This window comes from Peromyscus californicus, unplaced genomic scaffold (assembly GCF_007827085.1).
Source record: "Peromyscus californicus insignis strain IS unplaced genomic scaffold, ASM782708v3 Scaffold_8__1_contigs__length_139910024, whole genome shotgun sequence".
NCBI lineage: Eukaryota > Metazoa > Chordata > Mammalia > Rodentia > Cricetidae > Peromyscus > Peromyscus californicus.
In genome coordinates this window covers 26909042-26926387 of record NW_026294606.1, presented here as the reverse complement: position 1 = coordinate 26926387, position 17346 = coordinate 26909042, and the positions used below count along the sequence as shown (strand labels likewise).

Below are 17346 nucleotides of genomic sequence, written 5' to 3'. Positions count from 1 at the left end.
AAGAGGTGGGCGCGGAAGGCGCTGGAGATGCGGTCGGATCTAGAAGAACTTGTGCTAGCTGGGCCGCGCTTACCCCAGGCACTGCATCCGACTGCAAGATGCTGGGTGCAGGGAACCGCCTCATGCAGCCCTCTCCCTAGTTACCCACTCCGCACAGTTTCCACGGCTCCGCCGCCATCCTCCCGCCCCTCTTCTAGCGCGGAGCCCAGCAGGAGTCGCCTGGTGGGCCGATAGGGGACCGCGCGTTCTCCTCAAGGCCTCGGTGCACGTAGGTGCGCCCCGTAACGTAACTCTAGTGAAGTTTTGTCATGTTCCTCGCCCCTTTCCCAGTCGCCTGCACTCCCGATCTGTCCCCTACCCTGGCAACGCGCAGCCCCGGGCCGGGCCTGGTGACGCGGGGGAGGGGCGCGCGGCGCAGGCAAAGTTGCTGAGTTGCGGTGCAAGCTCAGAAGTTGCAGCTGCGACGGCTGCTTCCCGCCCCCTTCCTGGACTCCGCCGCCCGGAACGCACACCCACTGGTCACCGCCCGCTACCTGCCCTCTCCCTTGCAGCCCCGGCCGGGACTCAGCAGCATCCCCGCCCCGCGCCCACAAGAAGCCCAGGTTTCCAGCGCAGTCGGGCTGGGGGCGGGCGGCGGGCGCACCCCACCTCTGCGTTCCGCCTGGGGGAGAGGGAGTGGGGGGCAGGGTCCCCTCCACCCGTAGGCCCCTGAGCCCAGCTGAGGGAGGGAAGCGGGTTTGCAAACCGGAGTCAGCGTTCCCATTGCCTCCGACCAGGGTCTTTGCCCGGAGGGGCGCGCGGGGGGGAGGTGGGGGCGGGAAGCAAAAAGTCTGGGCCTGGGGCTGAAGTTGCCAACAGGTGCTCACGAGCTCATGTGACCCGGAGGAAGTACACGCAAGGGTAGCCGGAGGTGGGGCGGGGCGGGCTTTCTCAGGGTCCCCCGCAGTGCCAGACACCCGGTGCACCCGCCTGCCGTGGTCCAGGGAGTGCTCGCGGATGGCTCCGAGCACTGGCGCCCTCGCGGCCAGTCGGGGAGTAGGAGGAAGAGGAGGGGGAGGGAAGGGATGCGAAAGTGGGTCAGGAATGTGACTGGATGCACACCCCTCCTCTGGCCGCCCGAGGCAGCCAGCTCCAGCCTTAGAAAGCGAGTCATTTGCTGTTGTGGCTCCGCTGCATTATAGGTGGACAGTTACCAGGGGATCCAGACGAATGTGTTTCTCTGTGACCCATGGGGAAGAAAAACTTAGTTGTCTCAGTAACCGCGTTTGGCTTGGATGCAGTGATGCAGTGAACGTTGTAGGTGAACCTGGCTTTGCAGGAGACAGCAGTTGCACTTAGGGGACCAGAATGGAAAGCTGAGGAGGAGATCCGGCTTTGCTGTGTTTTGTGTTTGTTTGCTGTTTACCGTCTCAGAGGACATCAGTTTACCACAGTTCTTATTAGTGGCGAAGTAGACACAAAAGTTTGAAGTTGATACCCTGGAGTTGGAAGGAACAGGAGACAGTCACAGTTTTGTATTTGGGGAAGGCCTGAGAAACAAACAGTAAAAGCCTTTTATTAAAAGGAGAAGGAGGAGGAGGGAAGGGGTCCAGCCCTCTCAAAGCAGAAGAAGCTGTTGAGTTCCCTCCTGGGTGCTGGAGCAGCTCACAACCCGAGCACGTGATAGGGAAGGAGGAATTGAGATTTGAAAGTGATGGCCTTTGGGGTTGAAGGCAGAGGAGACAGGAAAAGAAAGAAGAAAAGGGGGGGGGGGTGGCGTGGAGGCAAGCTGGGCCTGCACAAAGGGGGACTGGTGTTCGTGGAATTTGTAACTCAGACTTTTCTTGGACACTTCCTGGTTTCTGTCCCATTTTCCTTCCATGTGGTGGACCAGAGTCACATGGTGTAGGGACAGGACTGAGGAACTCATGAGCTGAGAAATCCGTAGACGCTGGAGTTTTTGCTCAGAGGTCAACGGGGTGCTTGGTTCTCCAGAGTCACCCTCGGAGTTAGGTAGCCAGGGTCTTAGGAATTAATGTGAAGTTCTGTTTATTTCCAAAGAAGTCCACATGGGTCAAGATGGATCTTGCTTTGGAAGAGTATATACTTCAAGGAGACAAATCTCGGGCAATTGAGCTGGATAGGAGGACACAGGCCTGGGAAGGGAAAGGGGATCGGGAGTTCAAGGTCATCCTTGGCTACAGAGCCACTTGGAGGCCACCTTGTCTGAAGAAGCAAAAACAAACAACAACCGGGAAAATGTATTTGTTATCAATTGAATCATATCTAAATATGTAAAGGGAGGTTGATTATTTCGCTGTGAAAACTTTTGTAGAGATTTCATCGACAAAAAAAGAAAGTTTTTTTTTTTTTAAATTGGGTGTGGGATTGAAGTGGCCCTGGTTGGCCTGAAATTTTCTATGTAGACCAGGCCAGCTTGTCACTTACAGCAGTCTTCACGCCTCTGCCTTCTAAGTGCTGGGATGACAGATACACCGCCACCACGACCAGCTCTCTTATTCATTTCTCTTGATGCTGGAGATTGAACCCAGGGCCTTGCAGATCCTAGGCACAGTCTATCATTCAGTGGTACTTCCAGCCCAAATTATTATTATTTTGTGCCTGGATGACCTTGGCTGTTGCCTCATGAGTAGAATGGCAATCATGTTAGTTATTGGAACAGCTGGCCTCTATTCGAGTAAAGGATTGTGGCTCTTTAAATTGAATTTTATGCATAGGAGTGTGCTTGTCTACATGTATGTATGTGTGTCACATGTGTGCCTGGTACCTGAAGAAGTCAGAAGAAGGTGGCAGACGTCCTGGAACTGGAGTAGTAGATGATTGTGAGCCAACATGTGGGTATACATGCATTGAACCTGGGTCCTCTGAAGAGTAGCAAGTGTTCTTAACCACGGAGCCATCTCTCCAGCCCAAAGACTGGGCTTTGGAATCTTTATTTCAACTAGAAAACAAACATTGTTATTTTTACTTAGGATGTTTGCATAAGCCATGGAAAGGTTTTATTTAAAATTACAAATGGCGCCGGGTGGCGGTGGTGCATGTTTTAATCCCAGCACTAGGGAGGCAGAGCCAGGTGGATCTCTATGAGTTCAAGGCCAGCCTGGTCTACAGAGCGAGATCCAGGACAGGCACCAAAACTACACAGAGAAACCCTGTCTCGAAAAAAAAAAAAAAAAACAACAACAACAACAAAAGAAACTTTAAGTAAAATGAAGCAGTAAATGTCCTTTTCCCACCTACCCTTTCTCCAAATTTCACCTCTGAATTCATGATTCTTCTATATAGGATGATCTGCCTTTAGTTACAAACCAGATTTAGAACACAAATTAAATTGTGGAAGGAATATATGTCAATAAAGAGTTAGCAACAGGACTCTTTATTAGCTGGGAGGTAGTGGTACATGCCTTTAATACTAGTATTCAGGAGGCAGATCTCTGAATTTGAAGTCAGCCTGGTCTACAACTTGAGTTCCAGGACAGCCAGGGCTATAAAGAGATGCCATGTCTCAAAAAAAAAAAATTGCATTTTTCCTGCTTGTGTATGTATGTGGGTCCATGTGCCATGGTGTATATGGAGTTTCCTCCTTCTACCAGGAGGATTCTAGGGATCAAACTGAGGTTATTAGTCTTAGTGGCAGGTACTCTCACCCACTGAACCATCTCACTGGCCCCAACAAGCCTCATTCCTCTGTACCTTTTGGGGTGCTTTCTAAAGAAACCATCCATGTAGCCGGGAATGGTGGCACACGCCTTTAATCCCAGCACTCGGGAGGCAGAGGCAGATGGATCTCTGAGTTCAAGGCCATCCTGGTCTACAGATTGAGTTCCAGGACAGCCAGGCATACACATTGAAACCCTGTCTCAAAAAAAGAAAAGAAACCATCTTTGCAAAGTAGGGATATGGCTCGGTGATAGAGCACTTGAGGCATGGGTGAGATCCTGGGTTTGTTCTCCAGTACTGGGGAAAAAAAACTTTTTAAAGAAGTTGTCACTGGGAGGTGGTGGCACATGCCTTTAATCCCAACTCCTAGGAGACAGAAGCAGGCAGATTTCTGTGAGTTTGAGACCAGCTTGTTCTACAGAGCAAGTTCCTGGCCAGTCAGAACTACACAGTGTACACAGAAAGACAGCTGTCCTGAGGAGGGAGAAATGACCTATTCATTATATCCGATTTTCACATACGTTGCTATGGGTGATGTGTTAGGAGCCATCGACTCACTGACAGCCCCCCAAATATTTTTTAAATGAGCACATATTTGAACATCTGATCTACCTACACTATGTACTGTGTTAAGCACTATGGGAATTACAGACAAACAAATGGATGTTCCTAAAAAAAAAATGTCAATCCAATAAGGTCTCATTGAGGGTGATAGCTAGATGACAAATGTGAGAAGCTTAGTTGTCCAGACTTTAAACAACATCAGTAAACAAAGCAGGCAGAAGAGAAGATGGTGGATTCATGTACAGAAGTCAGTTGTTGAGAGGTAAAGTGAGAGGTCTAAATATGTTTTTCTTCTGGCTTCTATTTCTCTAAAACATCGACAGTGAGCTTGCACATTGCATCTGTATAAAAAGAAAAGACTGGCTGTTTTTTAGGGTGGTGTTACCACCAGCCAGTGTATGAATGACTGCCAGTGAGGGGCTGGACAAAAATTGTCACTGAAAATTCCAGAAGGAATAGAGAACACAGCAGGCTAGGCTGGTGGGGCTATAAGGTGCCAAGTGCTAAGCTTACCTAGTCAGAGGTGACTGCAGAAGCTACCCAGAAGTTCATGCTTGGGTGTTCTAGGGTGCTGGGAATGTTCTGGTACAATGGATGACAGGTGACAACCATCAAGAAGTAGTTCCGAGGAAGGTCTTAAGACTTGAACTTGGGCCTTAAATGATGGACATGATTTTTGTAGCTAGAAAGAAGGCAGTCCTCACGCTCTGAACCTGTGAGCCAAGAGGCCTGAAGTTGCAGAGCACACACCAGGAATCTGAGTTGACCAGCTTTGCTGGAAAAGAAGGATCAGGTATGAAATTTGTCATTTCAGTGTTCAGATTAGGGACAGACCAATTAGGGACAAGGAATAGCTAGCCAATCTCGGTATGGGGACTTTATCTGCAGATAATGGGGAATTATGGGAAAACTTTAAGCAGGGAAAATACAGACATCCTCAGTTTGTGCTTGGTGGATACTGCTATCTGTTGAGAGTTTGTCTAACCCCGAGTCAAACAAATCCATTTTTCCAATAGCTCAGATGATTGTTAGCAATTTTTAGCAATAATACAGTATGTACAGATGGGTAGTGGTGGCACATGCCATTAATCCCAGCACTGGGGAGGCAGTGGCAGGCAGATCGCTGTGAGTTCGAGCCCAGCTTGGTCTACTAAGACAGTTCAGGACAGCCAGGACTACACAGAGAAACCCTGTCTCACAAAAACCCCCCCAAAAAACCAAAATAAATAAAATATGTTCATCGTCTTATTAGACATAATGTTGCATAGTTAATAGACTCCAGCACAATTAAACATAACTTGAATATGCTGAGGGAAACCAAAAAAATTCTGTGTGACTCACTTTATTCTCTTCACTTTATTGCAGTGGTCTGGAAAGGACCCTGCCATATCACCAAGGTAGGTCGTAGGAAATCAAAGTTAGATTTGGAGGCGGTCAGCCTTGGGGGTCAGGTTGCAGTGGGAGTTTAAAGAACATGAGTAGCTATTCCTGGAACCCAGGAGGACAATGAGAATAACTTGTCAAAAGAAATAGGAGTGGGGATGAAATTTAGTGGTGTATACTTACCTAGTATATGCAAAATATAGTCAAAAATCAAAAAATAATTTTTATAAAGATAAAACAGGGGTTGGCTGGAGAGATGGCTCAGTGGTTAAGAGTGTGCTTGCTGCTTTCAGAGGGCCTGGGTATGGTTCCCAGCATCCATGTTGGGCAGCTCACAACTGTGTATAATTTCAGCTCCAGGGGATCTGATGCCCTCTTCTGGCCTCCACAGGCACCCACACGCACATGCACGCACATATACACACATAAATAATGAAAATGTAAATATTAAAAAAGAAAATGACAATATTTTATTGGATGTGTAAGGGCAGAACTCAGAGGTCAAGGTACCTGATGATGTATGTACATCTAGATGCTTTGAGTGGTAAGAAGATTCACAGAGAGCCTGTGTTCAAAACAAACGGAAAAGTTCTCTTTGAGAAAAACTTGTATTCGAGGTCATGTCAGAACCTGGGTTTAAGTGACTTAGGGGAATGGGTGAGTCATGGATGTGTGCATCACTCACTGGAAGTGATGGCGGGTTCCAGGTGTAACTGAGCACCTGAGTTGGAACCAGTTGGCAAAAGACCTGTTTTAGGGAGCATTCTCAGTGAAAATGTGCCTCCATCCAATTTGGGAAATCTCCCTCCTCTTAGACCACACATTAGTCATTTCTGGGGCTTTTTGGAGAGCCCAAAAGATGGCTCAGCACTGTTCTAACCAAAGTGCTTTAGCTCAGTGGCTCCTGACCTGCCTGATCAGATTAAGGTGCCCCACCCTTAGGCACAGCATCAAATCCTCCTGGGGTCAGCAGTCCGTTTTTTTAATAAGCCCCTTAGAACATCCTGGTGTGGATCTTTTGGGATAACTTTTGCCTTCACCAGTTTACGGTCCAGCTTGAGACACCCCCAGGCCTCCTGCGACTCTCCTAAGGAGACCAAGAAAGTTCCAGCTTTCCATGCATTCTCCTCAAACCCGTCCTCTGTTTGGGGGTTGCACAGACAGCCCTTGACAGGCAGCACTCAAAGTTGTTTTTATCCTAGTGACCTGCTGCCTTCCAAATTTAGCAGTGGTCTGGAAGAGAGGATGGATACCTCAAGTCTTCTGCCCGGCTGGGTTGGAAGGAGGTGGCATTTCTGAGCCCTGTGTGGTGGGCAGTGACTCAAACTGTGTACATGGAAGCCTGTGGAGATGATGCAATAACCCAGCTTGGGCAGACCACTTCCTGTACCTTTGGATTCACAGACCTAGGGTGTGGCGATTGGCAGTATTCTCAGGAGCAGACTGTTTGGCTGACGTCTCAAGGCAGCTCTGTCAGTCTAAGGTGAGATGAGGCAAGCCACAGGCTGTAAGCCCACAAGGTCTCACAGGGTCTACTAGCTTAAACACAGATATATCGTCAGAAATTTGGACTTAGATTCTAAAAGGCCATGGCCATGGATGCAAGAAATACCCACCTACGTATGTGTCTTTATTTATTATTGTTACAAAAGAAATGTGTGTTCTGTTGAACAACAGTCAGATATTTTGTCCCAGCCAACTTTCAGTCAGGCCAGTATTACCTATCCAGCTACAAAGTGATCGTTGGCTCTTCTTTTTGTTTATAAGATATAAAGGGAACAGCTCATGTGTCTACAGTATGACTTGCCTTGGGAATGAGCAGGCGAAAGCTCATGTTTACAATTGACAGTGAAGATTGTAAGTGACAGAAGTCTCACCCCACACTCCACCCTGTTCTTCTGTGTATGCAGGGTTTTGCTGTGTTCACTGGAGTGCTGGAGACTAGAGGGATCAGATCCCCTGGGGCTAGAGTTACAGGTGGTTATGAGTCGAATCAAACTCTGGTCCTCTGGGAGAGCAGTACATCTCTTAACCACTTATCCATTTCTGCAGCCCAAGAGTCCATTTTTAAATGTTATTTTCACAATTACTTACTGTTTCCCCGCAGCCATTCATAAATGCCCACAAAACATATCTGAAGGCCATCACTCCAGCAGGTCAGCTTCAGTTCTAAGTTTGTGTTTTTCCAAAAGAGAAATGCCCTCCCACAGCTGTGGCAGCTGGGGACATGTATAGTTTATTTCATGGCGGTCTGCTTGAAAGTACTGCTGGGTTTATGAAACTCAGAATAAGCTGATTTTACTCAAAACTGCTTTTTGCTTATCAGCCTTAAAAAGATGTATTAAAACCAGTTTGGCAACTTTTTAAATATAGTATGTTAGAAGGCCTAGAGAAGAGAATTATTAAACAATATCAATGTTGGAATGAAAGCAGAACACTTTTTTCAAGACAGGGTTTCTCTGTGTAGCCTTTAGAGCCTGTCCTGGAACTCGTTCTGTAGACCAGGCTGGCCTCGAACTCACAGAGATCCTTCTGCCTCTGCCTCCCGAGTGTTGGCTGGGATTAAAGGCATGAGCCACCACTGCCTGGCGAAAACAGAACACTTTTTAAACAATATTCATGGTGATCACGTCTCTGAATTAGTACGACTCTTTTTTTCCTCATTAGACTGAATTAACGGCCTCCCATTGTGCTGTAAGCCTGTATTTAAGACCTCTTCCCTCCTTCAATAAACAGCATTCAGCATTTAAAAAAAAGAATTAGAAAATATTATTTTGAATTTCTTATAATAAACATTAACTTCAGCCAGAAAAAAAAAGACTGAATTAACAATAGATTTTTTTTTTTTTAATGAGAGTGTTCAAATCAGGCATAAGTAGTGTAGAGTTTCATCAACAACTTGGGAGATGGCTGATCAGGAATGAATACCTGAATACTCACATCCTCACAGTCCTGGTACCCTCTCCTCCCAAGTATGACTTATTAGAACCAATTTAGAAACAGATGTAGCAGCTATTTCTAAATCCTTATACTATGATAGTGTAGAAATACAGGGCTTCAGATGCGATTCATTCCTCCCGCCATCTCTCAGCCTGAAACAGTCTCACGTATATGATTGTCCTGAATTTCTGATCCTCCTGCCTCTACCTCCTAAGTGCTAGGATCACAGATGTGCACCGCCACATTGGAGGATCTGCAGTGCTAAGGACTGAACCCAAGGCTTCCTGCGTGATAGACAAGCACTCTTCCAGCTGAGCTATGTAAAGACACAGGCATAAGCAGCCAAGGACTGCTCCTTAAATGATTAATTTAGGAGTCCCCATTATTTATTTATTTTTTTATGGGGCTAGGTATGAAACCTGGGACCTCACAGACGCTAGGCAATCACACTATGCACCTGATGGTATGCGTTGACTATTTCATACTGCATTTCTAGAATATTTGTCTTTCTCAGTGCACAACAGTTGTGGGCTTCAATAAGACTGCTGGAGTAAAGGGACAATTCATTCATATTGTCAAATTGCAGATCTCTAAAAAAAACTGAGTTGAGACTGTCTTGGGAGTGGAGCATTATCTTAAGGTTAGCTTTTGTTTTAAATCCGAGGTGGTTGGTTGGTTTCTTGTTGAACTAGAGAAGTACTCCAACTTTTAAACCCCAAACTGCAGCCTGGCAGTGGTGGGGCATGCCTTTCATCCCAGCATTTAGGAGGTAGAGGCAGGTGAATCTCTGTGAGCTCAAGGCCAGCCTGGTCTCCAAAGCAAGGTCCAGGACAGCCAGGGCTGTTACACAAAGAAACCTGTCTGTCTCAGGGAAAACAAACAAACAAAAAACTGTAGCTCTCCATACAAGGCTGTGTGTGCAGTGAAACTGTGTGATTAAATGGAAACCTTAGTGCTACACCACTACGAAAGTACGTGGTCTCACGGCTGCACCCCTTTGCCTTGTCAGTCCTGTGTTCAACAGAACTGCTGCAGACTCCTAAAATGTCAGCTGAGCTCTCAGCCTCTGTGTGTCTTACTTTTGATGACTTTGGTCCTCAGCCAGCCTCATACTTGACACTCTGGGCATGGGCAGTGTTGGTGCCACTTGGTCTTGAGCTGTTAATCTTTTTATTATTTCCTGTCATTTTGTCCCGTGATTGATGCTCTTGAGCCCAGGGTGGGGTGGGGGGCGAAATGAACGTGACTTTGAAAATAGCTTTGGAAAGGAATAAGTTAAATTGGGACTTAGGTCTTACTTGAGTATTGTCGGAGGTTTTTGCTCTTTTTGGGGGGCCCGCTAACCAGCTCCCAAATAAATAATACATGGAGGCTTATTATTACTTATGAATGCCCAGCCTTAGCTTGGCTTAGTTTCTAGCCAGCTTTTCTTAACTTATCCCGACTACCTTTTGCCTCTGGGCTTTTCCCGTTCTCTTACTTCTGTAAATCTTACTCTTACTCTGTGGCTTACTGTGTAGCTGGGTGGCTGGCCCCTGGAGTCCTCCTCCTTCTCTGGCTCCTAGATCTTAGCTGTCTCCTCCCAGTTTTCTCTTTCTATATATTCTCTCTGCTTGCCAGCCCTGCCTATCCTTTCTCCTGCCTTGCTATTGGCCAGTTCTTTATTAGACCATCAGGTGTTTTACACAGGCACAGTAACGCAGCTTCACAGAGTTAAACAAGTACAATATAAACAAAAGTAACACACCTTAAAATATTCTACTACACATGAGGAGAGAGAAAGACTAAAAAGAGCACATAGTATGTTTTAGAAGGGTACATGGGGCCTGCCATGGAGGGAGCGAATGTGCTCCTGAATGCCTTGCAAAAGTAAAAGGGGGCGGGCTGGAGAGATGGCTCAGAGGTTAAGAGCACTGCTTGCTCTTCCAAAGGTCCTGAGTTCAATTCCCAGCAACCACATGGTGGCTTACAACCATCTGTAATGAGATCTGGCGCCCTCTTCTGGCCTGCAGGGATACGTGGAGACAGAACACTGTACACATAATAAATAAATAAACCTTTAAAAAAAAAAAAAAAAAAAAAAAAAAAAAAAAAAAAAAAAAGTAAAAGGGGGCTTTTCTGGTGTTTTATCATGCTTGCATAATTCAGATCTCCAGGTCTGTGGTGTAAGGGACAATAAGACCTCCTAGGGTCTCTGCCCAGTTCTATGGAAAAGTTACTGAAAAGGGTCCTCTTCTCTTGAAGTTAAAAATAAAACGAATTTTTGGTTGTAGGCTTAAATATCTTCCCAATATTCCCCCTACCGCGTAGTTCACTCGTGAGGGCTGAGCTTGGCTTGGAAGCTGCCCACCCTGTAGCGTGCAGAGAGACCCTCTGGGATGTGAGAAGAAACAGAACGTCACCTTATGGATTTTTGCCTTTCCTTCTGTAATGTTAGATTTTTCAAGATAAACTATTCTATTGTGACCTTGTAGCATAAAATTTGCTATTGTAACTAATTAAAGCACATAAGCCAGTGGCATGTAAGTAGCACTGTTCTCTACTGTCAACATTTTTTCAATCACCCCCAAACAAAACTCCTGTGTTCATTAAGTATTAACTCCCTATCATATCTTGCTCAAGACCCTCATAACTTCTAGTCTCCTTGCTCTTCCCTGTGGACATTCTGGATATTTCATAGCAGTGGGACATAGTTGTCTTTATCTTTTTGAATCTTGCCTTTTCATCTAGCGTACCTTTTTTTCAAGATTCATCTCTGCCGTAGCATGGGTCAGTACTCCATTCTTTTTCTAATGGCTGAATGGTATCCTATTGCCTGTGTGTGTAGCCCACTTCGTTTAGTCTCCACATGTCTTAAGGTTTCCTTTTAATCACTCGGTTTCATGGTGAGAACAGGCTCCTGTGTTGTTTGTGGCTCTCAGCTGATTTGAATGATGCTGCCAGAAATACTTGCAGGTATCAGTGGGATTGAGCTTGTTGGGTCATATGGTAAAAGTCTTTAACTTTTGGGGGAGCTACCAGGCTGTGTTTCCCTGTGGTTGCACCATTTTACATTGCTTCCTGCAATGCACAGGGCACAGATTTCTTCGTGTCTCTGCTAGTATTTCTTATTCTCCATTTTTCAAAATTCTTGACAATCAGGCTGCATGGTGGTACACACCTTTAATCCCAGCACTCAAGAGGCAGAAGCAGGCAGATAGATCTCCATGAGTTCAAACCAGGCCAGCCTGGGCTATATGGTAAGACCGTGTCTTAAACAACAAATTCTCATCACCTTATTGAAATTAAAGTGGGATCTTATTGAAATTTTTATTTATTTATTTTTATGTGTATTGGTAGTTTACCTGTATGTATGTCTGTGTGAGGGTGGCAAAAACCCCAGAGCTGTAGTTATAGACAGTTGTGAGCTGCCATGTGGGTGCTGGGAATTGAACCTGGGTCCTCTGGAAAAGCAGACAGTGCTCTTAACCACTGAACCATCTCTCCAGCCCCCTCACTGAGATTTTGATTTCTCTGATGATATTGACCCTGTTTCTGGTTTTTGTTTTGTTTTGTTTTGTTTTCTCCCAATACTAGGGCCTTATTCATGCTAACCGCACATTCTACCACTGAGCTACATGTCCATCTCTTCTTTTTATACTCTTATTTCTTTGATGATGATGACGATGTCTGTGTGTGGTGTGTGTGCAGGCAGGCGTGCAATGTGCAAACCAGAGGACAATTTCACCTGCCGACCCGCTTCACCGAGCTTTTCCTTAGTGGTCATTGGTATCACTTCCTTCAAATAACGTTTATTAAATCCCTTGTGCTGCCCTATCTTGCATATTTTATAACATATCTTAGTAGCATATAAAGATATGGGGATACTTGGCTGTATGCAAATGTTTTTTAAAGATAGGAGGACACGCTTTGTTAGGAAACCCTTACTGTGGTCAATGATGATCCATTTTATTCCTTAAAGCCTGATATTAACAGAAGACTGTTTGTTTGTTTATCTGAGATCTTATTTGTTTGGGTCTCATATGGCCCAGGCTGACCTCAATCAAATTCATTATGCAACTGAGGCTGCCTTTGAACTCCTGATCCTCCTGCCTCTCCCACCAGAGTGCTGGAATTACCACCACACCTGAAAGAAGGACGCGTTGATGAAAATCCTTAAACCTTAAGAGAAATCTAATTGATCAAATGTTATGTGTACCGGAGCCTTCCATACGAAATTAAACACTGGGTCCCATAGCTCTCTTTTATGTTACCTTTTGGTACTTAAATTAAATCCTTGATGGGAAATAACCCCAGCCCTTGGAAGACTGAGACAGGAGGATTTCTATAACAGGCTAACCTAGGCTACAAAACAAGTACCTGAGCATACAGGGCTACATAGCAAGACTCTGTCTTAGAGAAAGAGAATGGGAGAAAGGGGCAAGAGAAAGAGAGTGGGAGTAAGGGGACTCTACTTAAACGGTCTTCAAGTTAGAGACTTGTCTTGAGCTTGGTGCAACTGTGTGGTGAATCGAGGCATTTCAGGGTGCTTATGATATTTTTGTTTGTTTGTTTGCTTGCTTGCTTTCTGAGACAGAGTTTTACTATGTAGCTCTGGCTGTCCTGGAACTAGCTCTGTAGACCAGGCTGGCCTCGAACTCACAGAGATCTACCTGTCTCTGCCTCTCAAGTGCTAGGACTAAAGGTGTGCGCCACCACCGCCTGGCACTTATGAATCTTATTAAGAAATGGCATTTGGGGCCAGGGAGAAGGCTCAGTGGGTCGAATGCTTGCTGCCCAAGCAGGAAGACTCGAGTTTGGATTTCTAGCACCTGCATTAAAAAATAAATAAATCTGGACTTGGTAGTCTGTAACCCCTGAACTGGGAAGTACAGACAGGCCAGTGCTGAGCACTTGCTAGCCAGGAAGACCCAGAATAGGGAGCCCTAGGTTCAGTAAAAGACCTTGTTCAAATATGTAGATGTAATTCTAAATGGTGTTATTAAATAAGAAACACAGAGCCAAATAAAGAGTTAAGAGCCCAGAGATCGAACCGTGGCCAAGAGCTAAGACCACCTTATCTTACCACTCGCTGCTGTCCTTCCCCTGAGAGAGAGACCTTCTTCCTGTGTCCTGTCTTTCTATTGCCTTTCTGTTCTGCCTTCTCATTGGTTCTAAACCCAACCACATGACTTCATCACTGCCTGTCTATACAGACCTCCAGGTCTCCATGGTTGGTACTGGAATTAAAGGCGTGTGTCTCCATGCTGGCTATGTCTTTGAACACACAGAGATTTTGCCTGCCCTGTGATCGGATTAAGGGTGTGTGCTACCACTACCAGACTTCTGCTTAATGGCTTGCTCTTAGCTCTGATCCCCAGGCAGCTTTATTAACATACAAATAAAATCACATTTCAGCACAAATAAATTATCACCATACAAATATAAGGTGGAGAGTGAAAGAGGAAACTGATGCTGATGTTGACCCACAGCCTCCACACACACACACAACACAACACAACACATCCCATATGAGGACCAGAACTCACAACTCTTCAGAGACAGACCTGGCTCTAAAATTACCATTATCAGTTAGTATAATGATGTCATTTGCGAAACTCACCTGACTCTGTAAGACCTTCCCTGGGGAAGGATGGAGCTGGTCCAGTCAAGGACACAGCCAGAGCATTTCAGGCGTGGGACTGAGCTGTTAACCGCTTGACTTACCCTTTGTTGTTTTGTCCTCTGAGAGTAAACTTTGTGAAGTTGCCCTAAAATGCCAACTTCTATCAAGGGGTGACATCACCCTCCTGGTAATCCTGGTGTGTTTCTTGGAAAGTGACCACACAAACAGGCGTTCTCCAAATAAAACATTTGTTTCAGTAAACAGGTATTTTACCCAGCCACTCGAGTGGAGGATTTTAAAACCAGTGTTTGTTTTGCCGGCAAACATTTTGTTTCAATCTTTGCAGCTTAACACGTGGGGAAGATTTAAGTGGCTCCTAGAAAAACCAATGCCAGGCTGCGGATGGGAACCTCGGGTTAAGTAGCTATCTATTTGCTGTCAGAGACTGACTTCAATCACACATCCAGAGAACCAGCTAGTGCTTTCTGGATAGCTCTGTACTTGGTTGCAATCCAAATGAAAGTCTCAGGTGTGTGCATGCCTTTAAGCCCAGCACTCAGGAGGCAGAAGCAGGAGGAAGTCAGCATGGTCTACATACCAAGTTCCAGTCCAGCCACGGCTGCATGAGACTTTGCCTCCCTAACCGTTCCCCCCACCCCCCCAACCCCCCACCCTCACAAACAAACAAAACTTAGGTTTTAGGTTTGGGAAGGGCTTTTCATTATTTTCTTATGTCAAAAGATGAGTAGAAAGGAATTATTAAATTGGAAATTGATTGTCCTCAAACTCAAGATCCTCCTGCTTCTTCTTCCTGAGTGCTAGGATTACAGGGACTGGACACCATCCCTGCCAAACTACTTCTGCTACTTGTTTGTCTCAGTTAGTGGTATGGCGAGACGCAGTCATGTTGATGCCTGTAGTTGTGATTTTGTTGCTCGCTGCTTGTAGCCCTCTGGATTCCCACAATGCCATTTTCCACTTTACTCTTGGTGGACATTGGAGCTGTTCTATATTTTGACTCTTATGCAAAAGGCTGTCAATACCTGTCTTAGATGGGGTGACGATTGCCGTGATGAAACATCATAACCTAAAGCAACTCGTGGAGAAAATGGTTCATTTGCTCACACTTCCAGATCTTAGTCCATCATTGGAGGAAGTCAGGACAGGGCAGGGCTGGAATCTGGAAGCAGAAGCTGATGCAGAGGCAATGGAGGGGTGCTGTTTACTGGCCTGCCCAACCTGCTTTTTTTCTTTATAGAACCCAGGACCACAAGCCCAGGGATGGCACCACCCACAATAATCTGTGCCCTTTCCCATCCATCACTGATTAATGCCCTACAGCCAAATCTTATGGATCATTTCTCAGTTGGCGTCCCCTCCTTTCAGATAACTCTAGTTTGTGTCAAGTTGACATAAAACTACCCAGCACGCCGGGCGGTGGTGGCGCACGCCTTTAATCCCAGCACTCAGGAGGCAGAGCCAGGCGGATCTCTGTGAGTTCGAGGCCAGCCTGGACTACCAAGTGAGTTCCAGGAAAGGCGCAAAGCTACACAGAGAAACCCTGTCTCGAAAAAAAAAAAAACCAAAAAACAAAAAACTACCCAGCACAAGACCTGTCTTCTAAATAGTTTTCCTTTGTATTGTGTAAATGTTTCTCCGGGATGGATATGGAAGGTGATGGTGTGTCAGATTGCGTCATAGGATACCTGTTTGTTTGCTTGTTTGTTTTTTCAAGACAGGGTTTTCCTGGCCATCCTGGACCTCGATATGTACACCAGGCTAGCCTCGAACTCAGAGATTTGCTTGTTTCTACCTCCCAAGTTCTGGATTTAAAGGTGTGCACCACCACTGCACCACCACCACCTGACAGGGATACTTGTATCTTTTATCTTTGTGCTATTAGTTACAAAGTTTTCCAAAGTAAATATTTCAGTTGCTACCACTAACAGCAAATGTGGGCTATTTTTCTAATTTTACTGAGTTATAATTGATGTTCATTATGTGTATGCATTTGTGGGTATGTGCACAAGAGTGCAGGTGCCAAACAGAGGCAGAGATCTTTTTTTTAATTCAATTTTATTTATTATTAGTAGTATGTGAGCAGGCATGTGCTACAGCAGTTTGTAGGTCAGAAGTCAACTCTCACAAGTTCTCTCCACAGTCCCAGAGATTGGACTCAGGCTGCCAGGCTTGCAGGGCAAGCTTTTTATGCAATGAACCATCTCCCTGTCCCACGGTTATCTTTTTAAAAAACTTTGCTGAAAGCTGGAAGGATGGCTCAGTGGTTAAAAGCATTGGCTGTTCTCCCAGAGGATTCGGGGTTCAGTTCCCAGCACCTACATGAAGGTTGATAACCCTCTGTAGCTCCAGTTCCAGGGAATCTGGTTCCTTCTTCTGACTCTGTGGGCACCAAATGTGTATGTGGTACACAAACATAGAAGCAGGAAAATACCCATAAACGTTAAAATATAATTAATTAATTAGAAACTTTGCTGAATGAGAATATTTTTTGTTACTCTGCATCCTCACCAAAATTTAATATGCCAGACTTTTTACTCTTTGCCAATGTAGTAAGAACTAAATGGCACTCCTATTATCGTTTTAATTATCTTCCTGATTACTAATTAATAACAATAGGCCGGGCTGGAGAGATGGCTTAGAGGTTAAGAGCACCGACTGCTCTTCCAGAGGTCCTGAGTTCAATTCCCAGCAACCACATGGTGGCTCACAACCATCTGTAATGAGATCTGGCGCCCTCTTCTGTATACATAATAAATAAAGAAATCTTTAAAAAAAAAAAAAAAAAAAAAAGAAAAAAGAAAATCACTTTAAAAAAAAAAAAAAAAAAAATAACAATAGGCCATTTGGATTTCTTTTTTCCCTAAGTATTTATTCAAACTCATTGCCTATTTTCTTTTTTATTTGTTTACTTTTGAGAGTCATTATGTAGCTCAGGTTAGTCTAGGACTGTAGAATGTAGCCCAGGCTGACCTAGACTCTCAGCAGTCCACTCAACTTCTTGAGTATCAATCCCTAGAAAACTGAGCAGGCTCTTGATACCACATGGGGCTCAGTTTTCTGGGGATTGTCTTTTCTTGATGATTCGCTGTTTCTTTTCAGGGAGTTCCTTTGTGCAGCCTGATGTGGCTCCTTCATTGTACGCAGACTTGCTGCGAATATCTTCTGTTTATGTG

At 45.2% G+C, this 17346-nt stretch overlaps 1 protein-coding gene across 1 annotated transcript in view; it reads left to right on the top strand.

The window, feature by feature from the left end:
- Window positions 1-293: 293 nt before the first annotated feature.
- Window positions 294-17346, top strand: part of Rreb1 (ras responsive element binding protein 1) — a 187308-nt gene continuing 170255 nt past the window's right edge. The window contains exon 1 of the mRNA XM_052728322.1: window positions 294-602. The gene's annotated coding sequence lies outside the window, so the exon portion shown is untranslated. The remainder of the gene's footprint in view (window positions 603-17346) is intronic.